The 21,099-nt window shown below is 44.9% G+C and overlaps 1 protein-coding gene across 2 annotated transcripts in view; it reads right to left on the minus strand.

The window, feature by feature from the left end:
* The window catches only part of ELF1 (E74 like ETS transcription factor 1), a 94,053-nt gene that overhangs the window by 55,337 nt on the left and 17,617 nt on the right, over window positions 1–21,099 (minus strand). Inside the window, exon 1 of one of the 2 annotated variants that reach the window (XM_074564628.1) lies at window positions 14,617–14,935. The exons of the other annotated variant lie outside the window; for it this stretch is intronic. The gene's annotated coding sequence lies outside the window, so the exon portion shown is untranslated. Of the gene's footprint in view, window positions 1–14,616; window positions 14,936–21,099 lie in introns of those variants that run through there. 2 annotated transcript variants of the gene reach the window in all.

A 21,099-nucleotide genomic window follows, 5' to 3' on the forward strand; every position in this document is an offset into this window, starting at 1 on the left:
AGGTGAGAGACTGCTTACACAGTTACAGTGGAGAAGAACATTCACTCAAGCCATAATTAAAAGTTAGATAATACTTTTTAAGCTGCCAATTTTAATGCATTCTAAAATGCAATGTATTCATTCATATTATTCTGAAAATGTGTGTACTTCATGATGCTTAGCGTAATTACAATATTAAATACATTAACTTGCAGCTATGTAGGATAAGACAGAAGCTAATACTCCCATGCCATCTGTACATTTTTATTCTTACAGATCAGTGTAGCTTAAATTTTATGTCCTAAAGTATTTGCATAGGGTGGGCTTAAGAAGGGAGACTATTTGTCTGGGGAATTTCAAACTAGTGAACTTGGCTATTAAGGGAATATAAATTATCTCCTGGCTTGTTGCTAGACGAACAATTCCCACCGTGGGGTTTCAAACAATGAAACGCAAGTTAAAGACCAACAAGATTAATATAGAAAAGCAAAACGATTTCTCTGAAGAGTGATGTGGAAAAGGAGCAGGGTCTGCAAAGGTCCCTCCAGGGAAGGCAACGTCTGGACAGGCCAGTATTTCTCATTTCGTAATGTCTGGGGAAATGTTCGCACTGAAGCCAAAGTCACTCTCATATGAGCACACACCTGCCCCTGGGAGACACGGGAATTCACTGCTAATGAACTAGACACAGAATTTATGAGTGCTACATTAAAAGACCGACAAAATCAGGGTATTCTGGAAAGTTTCAGAGCCCCCACAAAGCAGGTGTAGAGAAATTCAAGCCTCACCTCTTCCTCATTTCATCATTCAAGTTCCTGTGTCTTTTGCAGAACTAAATCCGGCATCAGAGGTGGCTGCTGTGCACGTCTCTGTGCCATCCAGCCGTAGCCCCTACTGCAGGGCTCCGTGAGCCAGCCTGACTCCCCAGCTGCAGGGGGAAGCAAGGTAGCAGGGCTGGAGGGGGGGGAACCAAATCACCTGGGGAAAACACAAAATTGCCCGGTCACCTTGGGCTGAGTTGCGTGCCCAACTTGGTCTCACCCCGCAACAGAAATCAGCACAACCTTGCCAAAGTCACCGGCTCACAAGCCTGGAGACCTCTTTCTACCTCCCCTTGTCTCTGCAGAACAAATAATACAGATATTACGGCACCCGGGCCTCATAAAGATTTTGATATGCAGCTTGTCAGCTCAGGAGATGACCGCTTTTGCTATGCAGGCTTCAAAGGCAAAGGCAACACCATATCCCATGTCCCTGTTCACAGAGGCAAACATGCACATGCACATGTGCGCCCACACACACACACACATGCACTTGCCCACCATCTCAGGCGCTGTCTGAACAGGGCCATTGCGCAAGTCCACCCATGCCTCCCAAAAGAGAAATCCCGATGGTGTCATACACAGAAGGGTTGAGCAGACATGCACCCACACAGCTTCTGCCATCCGGAAACAATTTTCTCCTATGACAGCTTTTCCGCCTTTGACCCACAAAGTAGGATTCTTCCTGACAATCAAGTCCTCTAAATTCAGATTAATTCTAAGAAACTCAAACACCTCGGTAAGAAAGGACTTTGGTTGCTCTAGCTTTTCCCTACAACCAATGGGAGGAAAGGCAGGCTGCATCTCCTGGAGATGAAAGGCCCTTCCTTGAGTCATTTATCTGAGTTGCCTAAATTAGGAGTTGATCCAGGCCTCAAGTCATAGAATCACAGAACGGTTTGGGTTGGAAGGGACCTTCAAAGAGCATCCAGTCCAACCCCCCTGCAGGGACAGGGACATGGGCAGGGACATCTTTCACTAGACCAGGTTGCTTAAAGCCCCATCCAGCCTGGCCTTGTGGAGCAGCCACAACTTCCCCGGGCAAACTGTGCCAGTGTCTCACCACCCTCACAGTAAACAATTTCTTCCTTATGTCCAATCTAAATCTAAATCTACCATCTTTCGGTTTAAAACTGTGGTCCCTTTTCCTGTCACTACAGGCCTCGGTAAAATGTCTTTCTCGATCTTTATTACAAGCCCTATCTATATATTGGAAGGCTGCAATCAGGTCTCCCCAGAGCCTTCTCTTCTCCAGACTGAACAACCCCAACTCTCTCAGCCTGTCTTCACAAGAGAGGTGTTCCAGCCCTCTGACCATCTTCATTTAGCTCTGTGGGAAAACAAGCACGCAGTGTGGTTGAAGCAAGCATTCCAGCCTTTCTCGCAGCACAACAGCCTCATCATGCAAGAAGCTCCTCAGCGGCTCAGCAGACATCTGCTCTTTTATGAAAACGTGCAAATTATCACCGAAACCAGAGATTAAAAAAACATTCTATCTACCATTTCTACCCTACCCTTTCCTCACCCAGCATGACATTCAACCTGTACACAGTCAGGACAAAAAAAGAAAAAAAAAAAGAAAAAAACAAACAAACAAAAAAAACAAGGAAAAGCTGAGGTTAAAGCGAAAGATTAACTAGTACCATAAACAAGGCAATGCAGGAAGAGGTTGCTTTACAGACTTTCGAATCCATCCCTTCATTTATCCTCCAGCCTCCTTTCTTTTTCTTCTTTTCTGTTGCCTATCATTTCATCTACTTCTGTGAAGTCTCAGTGGTTTGCTGTGATCACAGATATAATAAATGAGTATCAGAACTGTGGGTGGGTAGGGAAAAGGAAACAATATTACACTTTTTTCCAAGATGCCATAGACTTCAAGCAGAGTTTTGTGGAGGTTTTACTATGTGTTCCCTCCAGAGGATTGTGCCCCATTTGTACCTTTCCTCTTTCAAACAAGACAGTACTAAGAGAAACGATGCTCAAAACTGAAAGGAAAAAAGGTTAGCAGAAGCATCCTGTTGCTGTGAAGGGCTTCCAGCTCAGCTATGCTAGAAATGCGAGAGCTGGTGCCTTTCACAGAGGCAAAATGCAGAGTTTTGCCCTTGTGGTGCTGGCTGTGGCCCTGCAGAAACCCAGCGGGACCAGAAGCTGCTCCCTCAGGGTCAAGGCATCGCCAAGAGATAGGAGTGGTGCCTGCCTCTGTGAGAGCAGCTCTTCTGCCAAGCGCGCGAATTCTCCCCACCTCTCATGCAGGGTGTGATGCACGGTGCTCCATAACCCACGAGAAGTCAGGAGAACAAACAAAAAAAAAACCCAAACCCCTTATCCATCCAATCTCACTGCCCCTACAACCTTTCTACTCTTCCCCACCCAGAGGATGTGCCCCTCAGGCTGAGAGCCTCTATTATAAAGAGCACGTAGTACAAAAACATCTTATCACGCGGCAAAGACATCTCCACTCAATGCTGGCTAGTCAACAAATAAACAGTTAAAGGGGAAAAAAACCCCAGTATTTTGGGAGTTATGCTGTCACATGAGGACGAAAAGAGCATAAAATCAGGCAAAAAGGCTGAAATGAATCCACACAGTTTCAGTTCTAACATAATTTTGATGCGCAGAGTACTTGGTTCTCTAAAATCTGATGCTGGGGAAGATATTATTAGAGTTCTAGCTCCAATAAATGAAGTATGTTGTAATAATATGTGTATCTTCAGAAATCATGAGACCTACTTAAAAAACATTACATCTTTTAGAGTAGAAGGCTTTGCGTGCTTTTTCTGTGCATTTGTAACAAGTTGTTTAGCTGAAAGCCGGAGCTGCCTCAGAAACACACAGATCCACAAGAGGATTAAAATGAAAAAATTAATAATAATTTAAAAAAAAAAAAAAAATCACTCCAAAGATCACAGAATCTTACAATAAAACTCACCGGGTCAAGTAACATGGCAGCATCTGCCCAGAAAGATGTAAATGAAATTGCATGACTTCATGCTTAATCTGTCTGTTTCTCATATGCATTTAAAAACTCCTACACTGGCAGCAGTGGAAACAGAAATACTGGACCTCAGCTCTCACTGCATTAGGATAACTCCCATGGTTACTCTTTTACGGTCCATGCTCCAAGAGTTCAAGTACTGCTTTCTGTGGCACTAATTCAAATTCTGATCTTTACTCTCAGATATCTAAATGAGGGTCTCGGACGGATAACAAAGTCAAAAGCGTATGGGCACGAGTACGCTCTTGAGAAGACAGTTTGTTACACAATGGCTGCCTGGGGCAGACGGAGGAGTCGTCATCTCTGGGTGCATCTGCTCCCCTGCTCGTGGTTTAACTGACAGGAAGCACAGACAAAGATACTGGGACCCAGCGACGAGTGTTTCCTGCCAGCACAGCCACGTGTGTCGTGTCCGTCCCCCCCCACCCCGCCACACTTGTCACTGAGTGCGCCTGTCCTACTGCACGGGCCACGGCCTCCCACGAGGGGGAGAAAACCCATGACACCTTTAAAAAAAAAAAAAAAACCAGCAAAAAAATTTAAATAAGTTAAGCCCACGCACAGAAAGCCAGACAGCTGGATGGATGAAAACTGATCAGGTCAAGCGTGTTGAAATGGGGCCCCAGAAAGCCACCAAAACAGGGTATAAAAAGCTGGTGGCACGTTCTCATCTGGCAAGCCATCTCTGGAGGTTTTAGAGTCCGGCCTTCCTCAGACTTGTACACCACCAAGGAACCAAGCTACCTGACTTAACAGATGAGGAAGCAAACAAGCAGAAACCTTCAAAAATGAACCGCAACCAGCGTCAGAAACCACACTGCCAAATAAGGCACCAGCAAGCCTACTTAATGGGACCACCCCGTCCTACAGAAGGGGACAAGTTAGATGACCTATGGGGCTTTTCTAACACTAATACCTAGAGTAACACCTGTTAGTCTACCACAAAATTGAAGTGCTGAGGAAGCACTGAGTACCAACAGGATAAGCACAAGAATGAATAAAGCTTAAGTAAGCAAAGAATCAACGGCTAGATACAGAAAAATTTCAGTGAAAAGCAGAAACTCCTACTGTTACTCCTACTGTAATTTCTACAGTATCTATATGCAAAGCTATACTCAGCCCCTCTCTAAGTAGTCTTCTGCTCAGTCTTAGATCACCCCATAATGTCACCCGTCAGAAAACACCCTCTCCTACACCTCCAGGTAGGATGAGAAATTATTAAGATGGCCTCATATCCTTCCTCCACCAACAGCCAACTGGTGGTATAAAACTGAGGAAAACCGATTTTGAGTTATATCTGCAGGGTTGCCAACTAAAGCAACAGAAGACATGTTACTTGTGCAATTAAGTTGGGAAATATATCAACTGGTAGATATCTAGTACGTTTAATACTAGCATCTATTGCTATAGTCTACGAACATTTTCTGCATAAACTTTAAAGCAGTAAAAAAGTCTTTATTGGATTTCATGGAGTTTCTGCCACAGTTCACCCTTTATGGAACCAAGGGTCTCCATCCTAACACGCTCTCCATCCTAAGGTGCTCTCCATCCCTGTACCAGAACAGCTGGGAATAAAAATGCCTTTACATGGTGACTGGCGCTGTCAGTAGAACAGCCATCTCAAAGTCAGGAGTCTGCAATTTCCTGAAAATGACCAGCCTTCAAATTCTCCTCATTTTTAGCTAGAAACCTGTTCTGTAACCAGGTTCCTCTGACAGAGCATGCTTTGTCCCCAGCTTTCACGTGCTTCCATCTGAGCTCTGTGACCATCTGGGTTATCCCGGAGAACCGCAGCTGTCCAGTGCTTCAAAAGACAAGACTACATCCCTCCACGTCACTGGGCACTTGACCCCTTCAGGCCTTGAAAGTCAGAACAAATGCCCTAAACCAGGACCCATCAGACACTAACACAAAGCCAGTGGTTGAACTTTTAGCAGAAGTTCGCTTCTGCAGCATTTCTGAGGTCCACTTAAGACACAATTCCCACCCTCAACAAATACTCAAGTAACCCCAAGAAGCCAACAAAATTAAAAAAAATACAAAGTTACGGTTGCTCGAAAGCCTTTCTGAACAAAAAAGCCTCGCAGCATGATCTGAACCTTACAAAATTTTGCTGGATTGGCAAAAGGACTTAGAAGAGAACCGAAAAAAAAAAAAAAAGTATTTTCCATCTCAGATTCCAACAATACTATGTAGCCAACAGCATTTTGTAGATTTGCTTCTTAGTTTGTAAGTCACGTTGGTCATATCTTGCAACATGTACTGGCAGGATTCAATGTTTTCCTAAGAAAACTGGGGTGGCAGACACTGACACTGATCCAGAAACGGTTTATTCTCAAGCTGGATATTCTTTTTAACCCTGAAAGTTCATCTGTGTCCCGCTAATGAACTACAGATTCTATTACAGCAAATATTTCAAAATTCTTGTATGTATTTATTTTCATGGTGTATTACTATTGTACTAGCTCTAAGCATAACACTGAAAAAGTTATATTTACAAGCATAATAATTTCTATTATACTGATTATAAACTATTAAATTAGACAAAAAATTAATGTAACACAAGCATGGGGCTAGAATAAGGGTGGGGGTGTTCTTTTGTAAATGATTTTGCGGCACCTTAAGATCACCTAAGTTTTCAAAGCTCTGTATATTTTAAGGAAAAATGGAAAGGTAAGTGTTGCGGTATTTATACTTACAAAAGCAAACCAAAAATCAGGATGCCTCAGTTCTTGCAAAATTGAAAACGTGAATACGGCGGCTGCTGCGTGGCATCAGCAACACACCCGCATGCTCCCAACTGCCTGCCCCCTGCGCGTCTTCCTCCGACGTGGTTTTACAGCTACCAGGGGAGGAGTGGTCTCCACAAAACTGCTTTTCCTGCAGAACAGCTATGAGTCAACTTGTCTCACGTCTCTGCAACCAGCAGCCGAACGGCCTTGCTACCCAGGGTGTTTTTTGAGGAGGTAGGAAGGATCACACCTCGCCCAAGCGCTGTAGAGAGAGAGGAGCAAAAGCGAAACCGAGCTCATCGGCACCCACTGACCAGGCTCCCCACACAGCAAGAAAGAAAATGCCTTCCCGGATTTCTATTTGCTATAACCAGCTGCAACAGAGGGGAACATGATTTTTAATCCTACCATGTCCCTTTAATAAACACCCCAAAGAAGACATTTTCCAGATAACCAAGGAATTTTTTACAGTGTTGACTTACCAAGCAGAGCACAATAACCAGCTATTCTGTTTGCACTACAAGGCAGTACAGTGCAATGAGTTAATAATTTATCACGGCATTACTCTTGGCAACTGACCATAATCAACTTTTAAAATTCTTCCTCATTCTTACATTTTTAGCCTTAGCAAGAATATGGCATCCTTAGAGCTTCAGCTCTATCTGAACATTTTCTAGCTGAGGTAGGAGGTTTAATCTTCCCAAACACCTGCTTTCCTCCTGTATTGTTTAAGGCTCAGAGCAAAGGTCATCATTTCATTTCAATAACCTGATTTAGCAGGCAGGAATAACTAGAATATTTTTAACAAAGCAAAAAGTTAACACTATTCTTTTGAAAGCCTCGGCGGTGCAGTTCTCATCCCTGTGCTTCCTTCCCCCTCCTCTCACACAAGGAAAAAGAACAAAAAAGCCCAAGCTTCTCCCTCAACGTGAAGCTTTTATTTGCAAATGTTCCCCAACCAACAAGCAATGAGCTTTTTGTCCCTTTTTACATTATCAAGTCTTACGCCTCTATATAATTTTGAGCAAAACCTAATTTATTAGTTAACACGCTCTTCCTCTCAATCAGAAGGATCCAGCTGTGGTGTTCAGACAACTCACTTGGAAAACAAGTTTTCAAAAGAGTTTAGATGTGACATGTAGAAGAGCGTTAACTGTCCTAATTACCATTTTGTGGAAGCTTTGGCCATGGACAACAGTCCTCGTCCAAGGACAACTGTGCTACTTCATCCTCCCCCTTATTTCTCAACCACAGCTCTTACAAACTCCCCAGCTCCACCACTCCGAAATCAATCCTTAACCTGGTTCGGTCAACCAGCCCAGCAACTTCTCATGGTGTGGACACCTGACTTGCCAACTTGGCTCATCTTGGCTGAACCAGATAAGAGGTTGCTCACACAAACAGTTTGGACTGCAGATGGGAGGGGAGGGCAATAAAAAAACAGGAAAAAAACTATGCTGCCAGTTTGGAAAAAAGAGGGTGGCACGCCTCAAGCAGCACGGAGGCAGCTGGATGAGTACTCCTGCCATGGAAACATCTAGGAACGATCATGCCCACCTCTAACTGTTTCACTAAGGGTACGCTTTAAATTAAATTAGGCTGGTGCAAGTTTGTACACTCACAAAAATGTGCATCTAGAGTTTAAATTGCAACTTTACCTCAACTAGTTCAGCTTACTGTTGAGTCAAGAACCTGAAGGCAAGCTAAGGGCCTGGGCAGATGCTATATGAGCTAAATGCGCCATTTAAGGATTTATAACCCATCGCCTCCAGGACAGTTCATTACCTGAGTAAAACTTGCTTGATCCAAGCCTCCCTTCGGTGCTTCAGGGCCTATCCAGGTAAACCCTTGCCGTGTGTGTTTTAACGGGGTAGTTATGCACGCAGCCTTTGCTGATGAGTGAAAACGAGCAGCTGGGGTGAGGCTGAAGCACCTTCAGTCTGCACATAAGCTGGGTAAGCACATGGTGCGTGGAGTTACTGGAGACAGCATTGAGGCACGAGCATCATTCTCTCTTCTAGTCAGTAAATACCAGGCTTCTTCATGACAGACAGCATAGCAGGTTCATCCAAGGCAGCCTCTGTCAGAAAGCAAGCTGCTTCCTCCACAGTCGTCTTTTTTACCAATTTCACCCCATCTAGATATCCTCATGTAAGGCAGCAAAAATGAACCCACAAAACTTCCCACTGATTTTTTTTTTCTTTTCTTATTCCTGAATGCTGCATCCATGCAGCACGTATGGATCAGTGGTTCTGGGTCTCTTCTCTCAGGGCAGCGACTATTCTATCCAGCTAGCTATTTGTAACTAATAACTGCTACCATCTCTCCCCTCAAATGCACACATTTTAAAACACAGTATATCAATAAAACGTCATCACAGCTCTTTTGTTTACAAAGCCTGGTAGTACAAATTAACGAATTCTTCCTAACTCCACCTCAATGCAGGGCACCAGTAAGAGAAGCTTTAAAAATTAGGAACGTCAGAATCTAGATACAAACCATACCCTTTCTAACTACATGGCTTCAAAAGTATTAAACCTTTTCTGCAAATATCCCTATTATTTTTAAACAAAATATTTGCAAGACCAAGCCCTTATCTTGTAGTTTGGCAAAAGTTTTCTGACATTTCTTACTGTTGAGAATTATTTCTAGTCCATTACCACTGAAACAACATTTAATACAGCTCATTCGAAGGACTGTATTAAAAGACAACTAGTTTGTTGGGTTTTTTTATAAAAACAAACGGTAGGATGTTGTATAATTAGACATATATCTTTCAGAAGTGTACACTTAGTAAAGCAGCCATCCAGCGGTAACCTCCTCCTCGGTTTTCTTCTCAGGAAATCCCTCCAGAGCCCATTCTTAAATGGTCAAAATTAATAGCTTTCTATATTAAGGCCCCACCAGACAAATGAAAATTGTATTTCACTTAGTTGCTTCAAAAGCGGCTAATTTCACTGTTGATTTTAGCTGGTACTAAAAGAAAAACAATTTTTTAATTAGAAAAGGGCCAGTATTTTTAAAAATGCCACAAGCCAACCCTAGCAAACTTGAGACTGTTTCTCAACACAGAAAGTTTCATTTTCATTCATATGTCTAAACCACCTTTGTAAAGAAAAAAAGCCCCCGAACAAACACTTCCTCACTACAGTTCCTTCTTTTCTCTTTTTGAAATAAACAAAAGTTCGTTGTTTTTTTGAAAAAAAAAAAAAAAAAAAACAACCCCCAAAAAACAACAGGATGGCAGCCTCTCAGTAGCACACCACCAAGGGCATCTTGAGGCCCCTGCTGGACTCATAGAGCTCTCGGCAAGCTGGTTCAGAGGCACCAGGGGCTGACAAAGTAAATTCTTGCAATTTATGCAGGTTTCAGACCCTTTGCACTCCAGGGCAACGCAAGCTTCGTAATTATTTTTTGATAGCTAACACCCTCATTGGCATGCTTAATTTACAGGCACCGTGACAAAGCCTGAATAGCTACAGAGAGTAAATAATTTACAGAGGCTCTGGAGAGGGGAGGGGGGGGAAACAGTACAAAACAGCAAACATACCAAGAGATCGGGAGTCGAAAATGTAACCCCCACCTCCAAGGACAATGTCAGGACAAATTTTGCCTTCAACAGACAACACGCAAGCCCTGGTGCCTTCAAGATCCAGTTTTCATGAAAGCTCTTCCTAAGAGGGTCATCTTCTGGTCAGAAAGACAGCTTCCACTAAAAACAAACCATGCCATCATATCCTTGGGAAACTATTCTTGTTAGCTACAAAATTATCTAGTGCAGAACATGTAGCATGCACAAAGAGGAGAAAACTAACAGTATCTTTGTGAACTTGCTTTTAACTTGAAATTGAGTCTGCTTGGAAGAGCAAGTTAAAGATTAATTTTCTGACAGTGGTCAGCCCTGGGTATCACAAGTTGTAACCGTAGTTTCACAATCAGGTTTTGCTGCTTCTTTCCCTCGCTGCAATATAAAACTGAACAAACACCGAGATAGCCAGGAACTGGAGAACAGCATTAGTGACCTGCTGCAAAGCTCATAAAAGCAAGGTAGCTTTCTCCTAACCGGTCAGCTTTATTAACTCTGTCGAAAGATCCTATGAACAACACTAGTAACTCTGGAGGAACATACAGCATGACAAAACAGCATATGCAGCCACAATAGACATTAACATGTTTTTTTCTGTCAACAGCAGGCAACAATTTGAATCAACCAAGCACACCGCTCCGTTACAATTCTGAAACCCAGTCTCATGTGGGATGACATTTATACTGAGAACACTGAAGAAGTTAAACCACTACCACGCAAGAAGGTAAATGAGGCAAATGCGGAAGGAGCTTGCAAATGGAGTGATGAGACCATTAGTAGGCTAACGGTAACCATTCAAGAAGCACAAAACATACCCCTCAAAAATCAAAAATATATTTGGTATATTCACACAGAAATGCTGACGATGAGTTAAATATAGGGTGTTCTAGAAATAGACTAAAATGTCTAATTATGGAAGTGGACAGTGACATTCAATCCATCTAAAAACAAGCCTTTCCCACAGTTTCTAACCTATGTATTTAGTATTCCTATTCCTAGCACATTATCTTAACCATAATATTTTTCCCCCCCAAACAGAAAGAAATAATTTTTATGTGCAAGTATAAGAACTGGAGGCTCTTCCCAGGCTAACAAAACGGCTATCATTTTCACATTTAAACCTGAACCTAGTACAAAGTCATACCTGACCCAAGATGACTGATCTCTTTAAGGACAAATAAATGACCTGAGCTCTAGCCATCCGATTCATCACTAAAGATAGCTGGTAGGTAGTTAAGGCCTAAAGCACATCAAAGTAAGAATGCATAAACTTCAGTCCCTATCTAATGGGATCCTTTTAGCACAAAGGCTGACGCGGTGGGAAGCTTTGCCGCAGGACAGACCCATACTGAAGAATAAATCGTTTTTACCTCTACACAGATTAGCCCCTTCAGGTCAGGAGAGTTGGGAATGTCTAGAGTCTTTCACATGGCTGCTGCAGACTTTTGATAAGCAAAAGACTTCAAATTTCAGTATGTATAGTCTCTGTCAACTACTTTATCTGTGAAGGAACATTTAAGTAAGATTTATGAAAGCAACATTTAAGTAAGATTTAAGGAAGCAAATAATCTTTAAAGCACATCAGTGGCGTTAAAAGGATAAGCACAGTAAATCACTGGCGTACGGTAGCAAAGCTTCAGTGCTTACGGAACAGATCATAACCAAGGCTGGAAACGTGAACTCCACCTCCTGCCACTCCTGTGCTGAATCACTCCGGCGGGGGAAAGTCCTTGCTGCTCCTCACACACCCAACAAAACTCCAGCGAGTTACCAAAACTGTCAGTGAAAACAACAAAATCTGCCAGCAAAAGCTGAGAAACTTTTGCTAACGCTTGCAAGAAGTGAAAGCTGTTTTGGAGATCAAAGCGTCTCCTCTGATACAGAGGGAAATCCCACGTTTTTCTTAAAAAGTCTTTTTTATCAGCTCACCGAACGCAGCCCTACTGTAGTCCCCTCCCTTGAATACAGCTGTGCTGAAGAGAGAGAAAAGGTTACTCTTCTACACCTCATATATTTATTTTTTTTATATATACACAGAAGTGTCCCAATAGTAATGCACACCACTGAAGTATGAGTTTGCAGCAATACTGAAACATCAGGCTATACCAGGCCAACAACATTCTTCAAATCTGGACATTCACTTCTTTTATTTTCTCATTTGAGTGCCAAGATCACGGACTTGGCAATTCTAATATTCAACATCAACAGATGAAAAAAAGCGCACATTAGAAAACAGGCACTTCTGTAAAAGCATGGGTCTGGAAATAATGTTCAAGCTAACTGGCATCTAATGATACCACTCCCATGGTTCATCTCTCAACAAGCACTCAATCCAAATTGAAAGATCCCTGCCTTAGGGTGAGGGGAAAAAAGACAAGTTGGGGTTTTGGGGTTTTTTGAGACAAACACAGGTTTCAGCTATAAAAATCAACAAAAACTACTGCCATTTCTCTGTCCCTTCTAATCCACCTCTCTGCCTTCTAGAAGATCTGTACAAGCTATCATCTGCAAGGCTTGGAGGACTTTCAAATCATGTTTTCCTAGCTCCACCACTGCATCCCAGATGATTCTGTAGCCCTGGCGCAGTCCTTTCGTAGCAGCAAGAGAGCCCAAACATGGCAGCTTTGCCTTCAAAGAGGAACTGCTCCTCCACGAAGCCCTGCTCGAGAGAAAGCAGCAGCAGCAGCGACTTACCCTTTAGCACACAAAAAGCGTCCTGCCCAAGATAAGCAGCTACAGCTTGGGAGCCGACTGAGGATAACTCAAGTTTTTAAGGTTGGATGTCTTGGCAGGGTCCGGCAGAAAGAAGGGGAGGAAAGAGGCAAGGAAAGGGAGGTCTCTGCTCTGCCAGTTGCAAGCATGGCAGACAGTTGTTGCCTCAGCCCTAAGATCTGAAAATAAAACTCACGATGAAAAAAAGGAAGATGCAAATACCTTAAAGAATTTTTCAGTAAAAAAACCTTTTATCACTAACTCAAAACAATTTTTTTTCCAACTGGTTCCTCTGTAGTTCTATTATTTTCTCAGTGGATTTTTTAACATGAAACAAGGCACCAAATAAATCTCCCAAACCCTTGCAAAAACTGTTGCTTTTCGAAAGAAAAAAGGCAAAACATACAATCAAAAGATGGTAAAAACCACACCATACTGTAAGATGTAGAAGGAAGATACAGGTGAACACTGGAAAGGCTGAAGACAAGAGACAGCCTCACCCAAAACACGACCATTTACTTAATGGTTGCCTCCCTCTACCTCTCCCCTGTACCGACCACAGTATTAAGCAAGACTCCATTACTCCATTATACTTCACAGATAGAGGCTCCATACGCTAAATGAAACTGGAAAGTTTCATTTATGTGCAACAGTTTGAGCTCACTGTCACTTCATTCTCAGTAAGAAGATAATCAACTTTATTTCTCAACTGAAAGACTGAAATATAGGGTTGAAAGTTATGTGCCCATACAAAAATTCTAGAGGTATTAGCGTGCATTTCTGTTCAACTATAAACAAGGTCGAAACACTCATTCTTTTCTAAAATATTGTGCTGTTGTACATAATTAGGAGAATCAAGGCGGTTTTAATCCACTGAAAGTTTAAAAAGCAATTTGACACACCGCAATTACCTCCAGGATTTTCTTCTCCCATTACAACCACCACTAAGCCCATTTTATAATTGGTCTGTCCCTCTGCCATGAACACCATCCCCATTACTATTGTTCCCTAATCATTTTCAGGAAAAGGTGAGTACCTGCCCATTTTTTCCACACGAAACAACTTAACCCCCTCTATTTTAAAACGACACCGTGGCGGCTGGCGCCGATGGAGTTTGTTTCGGCCGAAAGAGAACCGCAGTTTTAAGGTGGCGGGCACAGAGAAGTGATCCATCTTTGAAACGACAAACCTGCCATTTTACAAGCCCTCTCAGGACCACAGCGGGCAAAGGGCGGCGGCGACAGAGCCAAGGTGCTCAAAGGCACTGCTGATTACTAATACTTTGCCCGAATCGCTTTGGACCAGGCTCTGCTACACGCTAACTGGGTCCCAGGTAAAGGCAGATTGGGAATAAATAAAATTAGTTTACCGTATGGCAGCGGCTGAGGGGGTCAGACCAGCAGCCTGCCCGACACCCCCACAGCCTTCGAAGGCGACAAAATTATAAAAGATACAGCCAAATTACCGATCAGGTCATGAAGCGTGTTGTTCAGAGCAGCACAGTGGCGTCTGCTGTGCCCTTCGCCCGCAGCCACACGCTCAGCTACCGGCACCTCCCGGCGCTGCTGCCCCGAAACCCAGCTGAATTTATTTTTTTTTCCGCTTTTCCCCGAGGACGCTGCACTTTACCAGAAGTTCCCTTTTTAACACACCCCCCCCGCCAGTCCTCCCCAGACGGCTGAGGAGAGCTGCTCCAGAAGCGGGCCCCGCACGTCGGAGGCCACCAGCCCCGGGAAAGCCGCGTCCCCCCCGCCCCGGCCGCCCTTCCCTCCCTCCCCGGGGAGCACGTACCGCCTCGCCGCGGGGCCTCCACCGCCCCGGCCGCCCCGCAGCTTCGTGCAGCTAAAATGGCTCCTTGTCGAGGGGGGGAAGTGGTGCCCGGGCCCCGGCCGGTGAGTCACCGCGGGGCCGGGCGGGCTCGACGCGGCTCGGCTCCACACGACACGACACGCCCCGGGCGGCGGCCAAGCGCTCCGCCGGGCCCGGCCCGCAGGTGGCGGCGGCCCCGCTCCGCTCGCCGGGCTGTGCTGCCGACAGGGTGCCTTGTGGGGAACCGGGGACGATGCGGGGGGCCGGCCGGCTTCGCGCCCCGCTTCGCCTCCCCTCGTGTGAGGAGCCTGAGCAGGCGTGGCTCCACGTCCCGGCTCGCACCAGCCCTGGGCTCATGGCGGCGTCTCCGCTCTCCGTCCCTGAGGGGGCCCGGGGCCAAGCGCCCACACCTAGGAGTGCTAAGGTTAACATCCCACCTGCTCCTCTTCACGAGTAACAAATAAATAAACACACACGTTTCTGTGGAACATCTGGCCCAAATCGCTGTGGGAAATTCAGTTAATGCACAGGGTTCAACGAAGTACTGACACGCACCTGATTCCAGAGCCAGGGTTTTCAGGCATCCGCAATAAATCACCTATATCCTCCTTATGCTCTTCAAACGAACTTCTGTGAGGAGTAAACACGATGCTGGAAGCTGCCCAGCCCACGGGCTGACAGCAAGGAAAGGGCTTGCGATGGGCTCTAGGAACTTACAGGGCACTCCCAAAGGCCCCACAGAAATTCAGTCGTAAAAACATGGCATGGAGAGCCACGCATCAAAAGAACCATGGCCAGCAATTCAAGAGAGGTGATTCTGCCCCTCTACTCTGCTCTGGCGAGACCCCACCTGGAGCACTGTGTCCAGCTCTGGAGCCCTCATCACAAGAAGGACATGGACCTGTTGGAGCTGGTCCAGAGGAGGGCCACGAAGATGATCCAAGGGCTGGAGCACCTCTGCTGTGAAGACAGGCTGAGAGAGCCGGGGTTGTTCAGCCTGGAGAAGAGAAGGCTCCGGGGGGACTTTATAGCGCCCTTCCAGTACCTGAAGGGGGCCTGCAGGAAAGCTGGGGAGGGGCTGTTTGCAAGGCCATGTAGCGATAGGACGAGGGGCAATGGTTTTAAACTAGAGCATGGTAGGTTTAGCTTAGACATTAGGGAGAAGTTCTTTCCAATGAGGGTAGTGAGACATTGGAACAGGTTGCCCAGAGAGGTGGTGGAGGCCCCATCCCTGGAGACATTCAAGGCCAGGCTTGATGAGGCTCTGAGCAACCTGATCTAGTTAAAGATGTCCCTGCTTACTGCAGGTTTGGGACTAGATGACCTTTAAAGGTCACTTCGAACTCAACACATTCTATGATTCTATTCTATGATTCTATGACAGAATTGCACCCACCTTTTACTGTGAAGGGTAAGCGCAGCCTCTGTTGGCAGGCTGGCATGGGCATTCGTTTTCCACCAGTTTCCAGAAGGACGGAGCCCACCACAGCACGCTGGCCCTGAGGGACAGCACGGCACAAAGACCCAAGCCCATGCAGACAAGGAGAGGGGCAAAGAGACGAGAGGCTCCTTGGGGAGGAAAGAAAGCAGCAGAGGCGAGCTTGCAACAAGCAGGGAAGGTGTGAGTGAAAACCTGAAGCTACATCTAGCAAACACACTGAAATAATTACAAATATGATTAGGTTAAATCAGGTTGAAATTAATAAACTATTACTCCCCCCCCGCCCCGTAATAATTAAACAGTAGTCCCACAAGTGGTTCATTGTTTTACGGACATTAATATCTCCAACTACTGTTCATGTTAAATAACTGAAAAGAAAATTTTGGGTTTACTTCCAAGTAATTCAGTTCCTATGTCCTATATTCAGTCCTATACCTGCCTGGCACTCAAAGGCAAAACTGGCTCACAGTTTATTGTCTAAAGAGCAGTTATCCAGGTACAATTTTATTAGATGTATTTTATCATTAAATTTTGTAGCCTGCTTTAGCAGGAGATCTGAAAAAAGAAGGAGCAGGATATTTTTTATGACTTACTGAGCAAAGGTATCAAGTCACTACTAAAGTAGCTTCACTAGAGCTCTTTATTAAAATATGTCTTCATTTGTATTTCTCAGTTGAAAAAAGACCATGTGGAAGAAACACCACAATCACAGAATCTTCATGGTTGGAAAGGACCCTTAAGATCATCAAGTCCAAACAAACAACCTACAATCTCTGCCACTAGAGCATGCCCTGAAGTGCCACATCTAGATGTTTCTTAAACACCTCTAGGGATGGTGGCTCAACCACCTCCCTGGGCAGGCTGTTCCAGTGCCTGACCACTCTTTCAGTAACGTAATTCTTCCTAATATCTAACCTAAACCTCCCCTGCCGCAACTTCAGACCATTTCCTCTGGTTCTGTCATTATTCACTTGGGAAAAGAGGCCAACCCCCACCTCTCTCCAACCTCCTTTCAGGTAGTTGTAGAGGGCAATGAGGTCTCCCCTCAGCCTCCTCTTCTCCAAGCTAAACATGCCCAGCTCCCTCAGCCTCTCCTCATATGACCTGGTCTCCAGACCCCTCACCAGCCTGGTAGCTCTCCTCTGGACACGCTCCAGCACTTCAATGTCCCTCTTGTACAGAGGGGCCCAGAACTGAACACAGTACTCGAGGTGAGGCCTCACCAGTGCCGAGTACAGAGGCACGGTCACTTCCCTGCTCCTGCTGGCCACGCTATTCCTGATACAATGTTATGTTAGTCTCCATATATTTTCCACCTCTCACAACAGATGTATTTTCCCTCTCTCCAACAATTCTAATCCAATGTTACATCTAAAATTATTTGTTTCGTGTGCTGCAAAGCCCTTTGGGGCTTTCCCTGCGGAAATCTTGGGGCATTGAGAGGAGAAATCTGACCCAGAGGCACAGCGGTTACAAGCAAACTGTAACATTGGCACAGGGAGAGTGCCATTTTAATTAGTAAAAAAAGTCTAATAGTTGTCTTTTCCAGGGGGAAAAAAACAACAGTCTTATCCAGGCAATCAACTAAATTGAAAAACCATTTCGTAGTGATATATGAGCACAAGCTATGCAAACATTTCGCCGTTTCTAAGCTAAATCTGGAAGCAGTATTTTTTTTTAAAGCGTATGTAAAATGTAAACATACTTAGCGAGAGAGAATGCAGGTAGATGTTCATCCCCGGAACTGCATCAGGTTTCTTGCTAATTGTAATTTGGGCTTAAAGAAGTGACCTTGCCCATTGCTGGGATGAGTATCTCTACGAAACTTAGATCATCGTTTGCCCAAAAGACATAGCTAGACACTGACCAACAGCATGACTTAAGCCAATTTAAACAGCTTTATCCCTCTGCTCCGTCCCGACTGCATATTCCTCACACCAAGCTACTCCCCCCACTGTTTCCCAGCGCAAATATTTGTGCAGCCGCACAGGGCGGCAGAGGGTGGATACCCACCAGTGGAAAAGTTAAGGCTGCACAAAGAAATAAATAACGCATAATACAATTTTCACGTTGCCGTTAGCCCCAGCTCCCAGAGAGATGCATGCCAAACGACACCCCGAGGGGAGCAGTGCAGCTGAGTAGGCCACACACTGGCTGGGGCGGCAGAGACCTGGATGCAGCTCCCACTTCTGCTGGTCTCATGCGTGACGCCAAGGAAGCCGCTTCTCTTTTCACACCCTGGTTTGGTAATCGCTGTCCCCCCTTCTCTACTGGCTTTGAAAGCTAACAGTCTACAAGAGTGGGATGGGATGGGATGGGATGGGATGGGATGGGATGGGATGGGATGGGATGGGATGGGATGGGATGGGATGGGATGGTTCCCCAGGAGGGGACCACAGCAGCCTGCCTGCACAAGGGATGGCATGAGGCTCTGAAGCCACATGAGGACAGACCAGAGAGATGTGCTCTGGAGGTATGCTGTCCCACCTGAAAGACAGATACATTTTAGTCTCATAAAAATGGGCTGAAAGGGAAGGTTGTGACTGTATAGAGCTTTTGGGTTTGGGAAGAAAAAATATTATTTTGACAAAGGAAAGGGAGCAGACACTTCAGATTTAAAAGCTCCCTGTTTTTTATTTTCCTGCTATCTTATACACAAGGTATATATCAGAAGCCTATGCTTCACCACATGAGAAGCCTAGCAAGCTCCCATTTACGTGGGACCCTGTGCTGCCATTCCTAAAGGAGCTCGAGATGCCGTAACTCCTCTCCACTATTCCAAGAGAAGATCCCACCACCCTGCTTCTCAGCTCAGACTCATACCGCCAACTCACATAGGCTCAGGGCCTCATCAAACTCTGGCTCAAGACTGGATAAAAACCTGATTTAAAGAACTTCTGTTTCGTATTTGTTTTTGTAGGATCCCAGCATCTCAAGCCTTCACCCAAGCCTTTGAGTTAGCACCCGGACTCCTGCACCTTCCTTTCTTCTTGTATACAACATCAAGAAACAGTAGTACACTGCTACAATGTTTTAATGTAATACAGATCTATCATGGTGTTACTGTCCTGGTACTTTGAATTTGTGGACTGGCACTTCCCGCTGTGGTAGATGCCACATAAAACACAGAATGAAACTATTATGGTTTTCTAACACTGCCAGATGCATAATGACCTAAATATTTACGCATGGAGAAATTCCATCAGGAGATAAGGTTACTTGCTCCTATCCCCACAGGAAGCCTCTGCTGCAGGACATTAGGTATAGAACAGTTCTCATCACTGTGTTATTTAACAACTTAATCACAAATTCAGACCGTATACTTCTGATAATTTTAAGATGATTGTTTGCCGTCTACAAACCTCTTGCATTTTCAGAGATTTCAGTAAAAAAGCATCTCAAAGCAGAAACGTGGAACCCAGGGTTTCAGATACCTGGAGTGCATCCCCGGCAGCTCACAGTTCTTAATTTGCAATTTAGAAGTATGGTTCAGTGATGTCTCAAATTCAGCACAATGATTTTGAGGGAAAACAGGCTATTTTTTTGCTGTGCTGGTCTTCTGAACTTTAGTTGAATTGTAGGAAAGGAAAGGTGGTAGTAAACAGAGTGGGTATGAACAGGCCACTATTCTTTTCAGAAGCTGGGAGGGAAGGAATCCCAGGAGTCCTCTGTTTAATTGGAATCCTTCACATAGTAAATGTCGTCTTCTTTCAAAACACAGAAGAGAGTCTTTTGCAAGCCTGCGGTCAGGAAACTCCCAAGCCTCCAGAAATTATGCCTTGGCAGCAGAAGGGGCAAGAGAGGTGTTTGAAATGAAATGGACTCACAACTGAGCACCAGGCAGCTTTAACCTCATCCATTTTACGCTTCCAAGTTTGCCTCCAGTGGTTCCTAGTGAAGGCAGATTTGGCAAGGTGGCTGCCTTTGCCAGCAGCACAGCAACATTCCACACAGCTACAAACCCCTGACCTTGTACAGCCTTGCACAAACGCTTCTTGGATCACCTCTAAGGTATTCCTAGGTCACATCCCAGAGATGACAAGCCTCTAGGAAAATCGACTTATATAGTCACTTTTCCTCGCTCTTTTAAGTTCCTTCCTTCCTCCTTTTGTTGTGGGTTTGCCTCTGCTGAGAAGTATGCTTCTCAGTATTTCTGAGAATGGTTTAAAAGGTGGTTATATCCTCCTTTCTACTGACAAGCAGGCTTTGGAGGGAAAGATTGCAAAAATCCAGGTAGGAAATACAGTTCCGACACCCGATAACCACTGATCCACTCTCAGCCAGAAGCTGCATGATCCAGCTTCTCTCTGACACTTCTCTACCAACCCCGACCACACTTTTCTCTCCCCATTCTCTCCTTGCATCCCCTCCTCTACTCCATGCGGTACCTGTTAAACCTTCCACTGATCCCGTTAAACACCTTAGTGCGGCAGAAAGCTGACTGGGGTGGGTGGGGAGCCACTGGCTGCTCTTCAGTCAGCTCAAAAAGGATATGATGAGCACGGCCAGCAAAGGACATAGGACCTCCCTCTGTGGGTGGTAATGCACTTCTAGACTGGCCCAGCACTAAGGTAAATTTTCACTCTTAAGACTCACATGATTGTACAATAGCTGAAAAAAAAAAAAGAAAAAAAGCTCAAGGCATGTTACCTGGGGAATGCTGCAAGCAGAAAGAAGGGACAAACATGCCACTTAACCCATGGATCTTAGACCTGAGCTAACTCTGTTCCACCCTCCCTCTGCACACTACTTGCCCACTTGTGTTGGACGGTGCACTGAAAGTCATTTAACATCCCATAAACACGCCTGCCTGTAGGTGCCACAGAAGTCACACTAGTAAATCCACAACTCTGTCGCACAAAGAAATCAAAACAAGGGCAGGACAAATTTATAGCTGACACTACTTCTCTCAGCAGGCTTTAGACCCCCCCCCAAAAATCACAAAACAGAAAGAATTAAACCACTATCTGCAAACATTTGTAAATCACATGCAACATTACCTGTTCTTCTCAGGTGACAGAGAG

This window comes from Larus michahellis, chromosome 1 (genome assembly GCF_964199755.1).
Source record: "Larus michahellis chromosome 1, bLarMic1.1, whole genome shotgun sequence".
Taxonomy (NCBI): Eukaryota; Metazoa; Chordata; class Aves; order Charadriiformes; family Laridae; genus Larus; species Larus michahellis.